Below are 7,068 nucleotides of genomic sequence, written 5' to 3' on the forward strand. Positions count from 1 at the left end.
GGCTAGACGTTCATTCACCGGGGTGAATGATAGTACTCGGCGACGGAGTCTCTCTCCCACCACGAATCCCACACCAAACTTGCGCTCCTTTATATGGCCGCTGCAGTAAATGCCACAAGGACCTACTCGTCTCTGTCCTTGTCGCGTCCATCCCATTTCTTGGACGGCGGTGATGTCAGCCTTTAGTTTCACAAGGACATCAACCAGCTGGGCAGCGGCACCTYCCCAATTAAGGGACCGGACATTCCAGGTGCATGCCTTCAAATCATAGTCCTTAATTCCTTTGCCATGGTCGTCATTAAAAGGGGGGTAACTCATCCCAGACTTGTTGTTTCTTCTCATTGGGGGTGGGTTTTTACGTGGCGGGTCCCAAAACCAGCGCACAACCCTATGTAGGGGATATTTCGCSTTCTCACTTTAGCTCGCCTTCAAACGGATGTTCTTTGGCTACCCAGAGGATACTTGGTCAAAGACCGGAAGTCGTGAGCTGCTTGAGTCATATATAAAAGAATCGTTTCTGGCCACTCCCAAGTGAATGGCGATCAGAGAACTTTCCTCACTTGCGTGAACTTCTACACATGATTCCATCCTCCCGAACATAGAGAGTACTGTTCAGCTATTTTCCTAGATGTAGCTCATTCGTTCGATAAGGTCTGGCATGAAGGCCTTTTATGGGAAATCAAAAACGTTTTACCTTACGAATTGCATAAACTCATATTTAAGAAACAGGAAACTTACAGTTAAAGTAGCAGACTTCATATCAGAAGAAGTAACAGATGTCTCATCAGAGCATCAAGAGTATTAGAGCAGCACTAAACTTTTGTCGAAGAATGGCTAGCCAACAGACGTATAAATATTAATGAGCAAAAATTCAAACATGTTACATTCTCGCTAAGACCAGAAACGTGTCGGACAGTTAGCATAAACAATGTTCTAGTACACCAAGCGAATGAAGTAACTTATCTTGGGATTCACCTGGATCGAAGGCTCACGAAGCGAAAACTTATAGATTTAAGAAAATTTAAATTGGCTTTTAAAGAAAAATTGTAAACTTAGCCTAGACAACAAAGTTCTGTTGTACAATGCAATCATACAACCGATTTGGATGTATGGAATTCAACTGTGGGGTACGACCTGTGCAACCAACATTGATATAATGCAAAGGTTCCAATCTAAAAAGCTTAGAACAATCACGGTTGCACCATGGTACATGCGTAATGAAAACAATCATTGAGATCTTCATATTCCTATGGTAATGAAGGAGATAGATAACAGGAGAATGAGATATATTTCTAAACTTCGCGAACATCCAAACCCATTGGCTAATGCCTTGGCAAATTCTCGCAATCAAACACGTTTAAAAAGAACTGATCTACCAGCCTACTAGAGCGCAACGTTTCACGAAAAAACCTTAACCATATTGTTGAGCTTATTTAGTGTTAAATAGATTTAAGATTTGAATACTTATTGTTAGGCTTTACTAAGCAGATCCAATAAATAAAGAAATATTGAAGAAAAAAAAACTCTATAATGCGTTGAGGGTATTTCCACGTATGTACATATATTTTTTGTGGAGTTATTTCCATATGCCATATTTGTACGATGCTTAGATGTGCATCTTCTAAGTTGAGTAGGAAAGGGGTACGTATTAAGAAATGATCTGTAGTTATAGGTTCTAAATTGGTTGGGTCTTCACCTAATGGGCTTAAAGGCTGAGAATTCAAGTAACTTTCGGTTCGGGTTAGGAGGGTAGCTAATTCTTTGAAAGTGGATTTCTGGTTCTGAGACACCTTTTTTAAACCTTTCACTCCTGCTTCCCAAAGTCCACCCATGTGTGGAGCTCCTGGAGGATTAAAGTGCCAGTTGGTGTTTTGGTGTGCTCCACTAGTTGTTACTTGTATTTTTAATGATTTCATGAATTTTCGTAATCTTTTATTAAAAATTTAGACGCTAACGAAATTAGTAATATTGTCCGAATAGAGATCGGCGAGACATCCTTTTTCCTTTTGTACTTATTCATTACTTTCTTATTTCGTTAAGGTATAAGTAGGTGGACTTATATTTTGAACGGTGCCAACGAATTTTTGTAAATTCAATATATAAACTATTATATTATAACTGGCGCCGTCTTTAAAAAAAAACCTATGTGAATTTAAAGTAAGTTAACTAAAGTTAAATTGAAAGAAGAAGCCATCAGTTTTGCGGCATATAGTACGATTATATATTTGAGAGTTAAGCTGACGGATTTGGAAAATGTTGCTAATACAAAAAAAAAGTGACGTGAGATACACTTTAAAGCGAATAAAATTTTCTGGAAATGGAAAAATAACGATAGACGTAATAAAAGAAGAGGCGAGTTAAGGAAAAAAAACAGAAACAGCAACCACACAAATAAAAAAAATTAGGGGTGGCGAATACTCGAAATTTCGAATTATTCGACGCGTATCGAACCGAGTTATTCGATCTGAGATTCGATCCGAATATTCACATTATTAGAATAGTTCCAAAAATTCGAATAATTTTAATATTTGACTTTTTCAAACACTGAGATTGAGACACTAGCGCCAGTATTATCTGAATCTCGTTCATGCATCTGACTTATGTACATCTGTCATTCTCGTTTCAAATATTCAAAAAATCAAACATTGGTTATTTTCCTTTAATTGAATAAATGCTTTCCCATAATTCTGAAGATGATTGTGGAAGTAGAACCTGAAATTGGGGTAGGAGATGATAATGAGGTTGAGTCTTGAACACATCGAAGACCTGCTTGGATTTTTTTTAAGCTCTGTACTGAAGGATACCGAAAGGCAAAATATGTAATACTTGCTCGGAAGTATTAAAATTACAAACATGTATGATGCTATTTATTTGTCAATTTCTATTATTTTCTGACGTATAGTATATATACGTATATATCTATATTAATTATTCATTATGATTTCCTTGCTACTACGTTTATGAGTTTATGATTAATTATATTGTTCAAAATGTTGTTAATAAATGTCGAAATCAATTTGAATTAAATAATAGTTTTATTTTCTTTAATTTTGTTCTGCAATAGAATAATCTATTAAAGATTTTACTTCTTCGAATATTTCGAATTGCTCGAATTATTCACATTATTCGAATAGTTCGAGCAATTCGATATTTGACTCGAATCGAACAGGATTCGCACATCCCTGAAAAAATTACATTTGGGCAGAGACGTTGACCGTGTTGATGAAGAGCAGCGTAAAACATAAGAAACASAATTCATTTAAAAGTAGCGTTATAAAGATTTGATTATATAATATAATTCATTCAAAGAAAAACTAACCTTTTGTTCGCCAATTAAAGTCATCCTTTTAATATACATATAAAAAACAAGTAGATAAGTTTTGAAGATTTTCTCCATCGCAGACTTACATATATTTAGCATCATCAAGTGCTACACTCCTGTGTTTTATTCATAAAACATACATAAATCGCAGGGGAAAATTAGTCCAAGGTTACATCGTTGGATAATCAAGTTAAGTGAATTCAACATAAATATATCCTACATTAAAGGTAAAGACAACTCAGTAGCGGACATTCTTAGCAGAATTAATGCAGGCACTAACGAAATTAACATGATAAATGCATCTACTGGTTCTTTATATAATAATGCCAGACGATATGGATACCATTCACTCACAGTCTCAAGATTTTCATGACCACGTACAAATTTTAGAAACCGTCGTAAATAGATTTGTGTGATTCCAAAAAAAAAAAACTTTTGGGTCATAAGAGGTCCATTTACATAGAGCAAATCCTGTGGATTTCAAAGATTAGGTGAGTTCATTTGGTGCCATAATCGTTTTTGCTCCTGCAAGTACATCATCGACGTACATTCCGTTTCGACGTATCTCTGCTGCCAGTGGGTGGGTTTACATCGTCCACTAGGACGGAGGAAACGGATAGCTAAATATGGGACACAGTTAATACCAATCGAATCATTTTGTAACTCGAAATTTTCTATTGAGCGGTTAGGGGATTTCCAAAGTAAGATTCTTTGAAACGGAGTGTATTTGCTTTCAACAAGTATCTGGCGATAGATTTTTTAACATCTGCTTTGTATTCGATTCGCATCATTTGACATTTTACTACTGGGATTACGAGGTCTGCTTGCAGAATGGCTCCAGTTTGTAGCACATCATTGAGGCTGTTCCTTTTTGAGGTGAGGCATGATGTGTTGATTACCATTCGGAGTTGAGTCCTCAAGCAATCAGATTTGATGACTGAGTGACGTGGCAGGGAATATGTTTTCGTATTATTCGGAGGGTCGTATAGGGGTAGAGGTGTGCAACTGTGTGAGCAACTTATCTGGGGTTCTTATTGGAAAATGACATTATTGAGGATGAGAAAGGTTTTATTGTTGTTCCGGAATCTCTATTTGAAATGATCGTATTAAGTGAGTGAGTGGGTAAATTCTCAGTTAAAGTTTTTAAGATTAGCACGTGGGTTGTTATCTTAAACTCCCTTCTTGGCGGGGAACGAAGGATGAGTTCACAAATTTGTGTGGGTGTTGCCGAAACGGTGTTGTTTAATCTAGTCACTTGTTCATTTTTCTTGAACGTGGGTATGTCCAATTTTTTGTGAAATTTCTCTGAAAAGAAGGTGACATCTGACCCGGAGTCTACTAGTGCTCGAGCTATGAATACGTAGGAGGGCTGTGTAGGCTTGCGGATTTGTATTGTTATTATGGGTTTGGGTCAAGAGGAGGGGTTTGAAGCTTTTGATCCTTGCGGGGCATTGGGAATGGGTTGAGAAACACAACACTTTTCTGCATGGTTTGCAAGAATATTTGCTCTAGTTTTTTATTGTGGTTATTCGTTTTTGAATGAAATGGAACAATCTCTCTACGTTGGTGATCTTGTGTTTGTTTACATATAAAGCCGTAAACATGTCTCTGAATGAGGATCAGGTTTCGTTTATAAAATATGTCCTATGTTCCGCGACGCGAATTCTTCTGAAGCTCGTTCCTTTATTAATGGGGCTGGTTTCTTGAGATCACCAATAGCGTGATTAATTGGTCCTAAACATTTCAAATAAGCTTGATGACCTTTTTAAATTTTTATTTGGCTTTTGCTAAGTCAATAGTCTCACCAAGTTTTTGTTGGGTTCTACAAAATGCATCGACTTGTTTGCCTTATCGTATACTGTTTTAAGTTTTTTCTCTATTTAAATTTTAATAATTGAATTTCCTATATTCTACAAAAAAAAATTTTTTTACGTTAGTTCCTTTGGGATATATTGGGTTCATTATCAAACGACTTAATTTCTTTTTGTGGGACGAGCCACAATATATTATATTATATTTCAACGTTTAATACAATATGGCAACACCAGGTCAGCAAGTCAGCTGCGCCTGGCTTACAAGCAACGCTGAAACGAATACAACACAAAACGAAACAAGGAATACATAGGTGACTGTTAGGCTTGAAGACGCCAGCGGTTATTACTATATAGGACAACACATCATATGAGCAACTCTCTTCTTGTGCTGACAGCCATAGCGTGCACACACAATAATCACTACAACTGGTGACTCCGACGTGATCAATAGTTATACCGCGATTCATTAATATCATTTTAAAATTCGCTAACTATTTCGGCGCAAACAATTTTTGGAGGATGGAGTCATGTGTAGAAGTTCACGCAAGTGTGGAAAGTTTTCTGATCGCCATTCACTTGGGAGTAGCCAGAAACGATTCTTTTACATATGACTCAAGCAGCTCACGACTTCCGGTCCTTGACCAAGTATCCTCTGGGTAGTCTAAGAACATCCGTTTGAAGGCGAGTAAAGTGAGAAGGCGAAACATTACCTGCATAGGGTTGTGCGCTGGGTTAAGGACCCGCCACGCAACAACAACCACCCCAATGACAACGCAACAACAGCCTCGGATGAGAGACCCCACTTTTGGTGACGACCATGGTAAACGAAATAAGGACTACGAATTGAGGGCATGCACCTGGAATGTCCGGTCCCTTAATTGGGAAGGTGCCGCTGCCCAGCTGGTTGATGTCCTTGTAACAATAAAGGCTGACTCCGTCTCCGACGCCGAACTATCATTCACCCCGGTGAATGAACGTCTAGCCACAATCCGCATCAAAGCGAGGTTCTTCAACATATCGCTGATTTGCGCACACGCCCCGACGGAAGAGAAGGACGATGTGACAAAAGATGCCTGTTATGAGTGCTTGGAAAGCACTTATGAGAGCTGCCCCCGCCACGATGTCAAAATCGTTTTTGGCGACTTTAACGYCAGGGTGGGCAAAGAAGTTATCTTTGGCACTACAGTCAGTAAATTCAGCCTCCACGAGGAGACATCCCCATATGGGTTGAGGCYGATCGACTTCGCCGGGGCCCGAAATATTTTTATCTGTAGTACTAKATTCCAGCATAAGAAGATTCATCAAGCTACCTGGCTGTCTCCGGATCGAAAAACCACCAACCAGATCGATCATGTTGTGACAGACGGAAGACACGTCTTCAGTGTTTTACATGTGCGTGCACTGCGAGGTCCTAACATCGACTCGGACCACTACCTTGTTGCAGCCAAGATTCGCACGCCATCAAACACAAGGAAGGTTCGACGTCCAGAAGCTGCAATCACAACAGACAGCCGAACGATTTTCTACTCGGCTTCCAGTCCTGCTCTCTGAGAGCACTCGTCAACAACTCGGTATAAGGGAACTGTGGGACGGCATTTTAAATTCTTTACGTACAGCCGCAACCGAAACCATTGGTATTCGGAAAGTTCACAAGAACAGCTGGTACGACAAGGAGTGCCGTGTCGCAGCGGAGAGAAAACAGGCTGCCTACCTTGCAACGTTACGATCGACCACAACACGTGCGGGATGGGATAGATACCGAGAGTTGAAGAGGGAAGCAAGACGCATTTGCAGACAGCTTGATAAGCTGGCCGATAGGGGTAATGCTCGAAAATTCTATGAAAAAATGCGGCGGCTTACAGAAGGTTTCAAGACCGGAGCATACTCTTGTAGAACCCCCAAAGGTGATCTAGTCACCGATGCCCAGAGCAT

Source organism: Bactrocera latifrons, unplaced genomic scaffold (assembly GCF_001853355.1).
Source record: "Bactrocera latifrons isolate USDA-ARS-PBARC rearing strain unplaced genomic scaffold, ASM185335v1 scaffold_636, whole genome shotgun sequence".
Lineage (NCBI taxonomy): Eukaryota > Metazoa > Arthropoda > Insecta > Diptera > Tephritidae > Bactrocera > Bactrocera latifrons.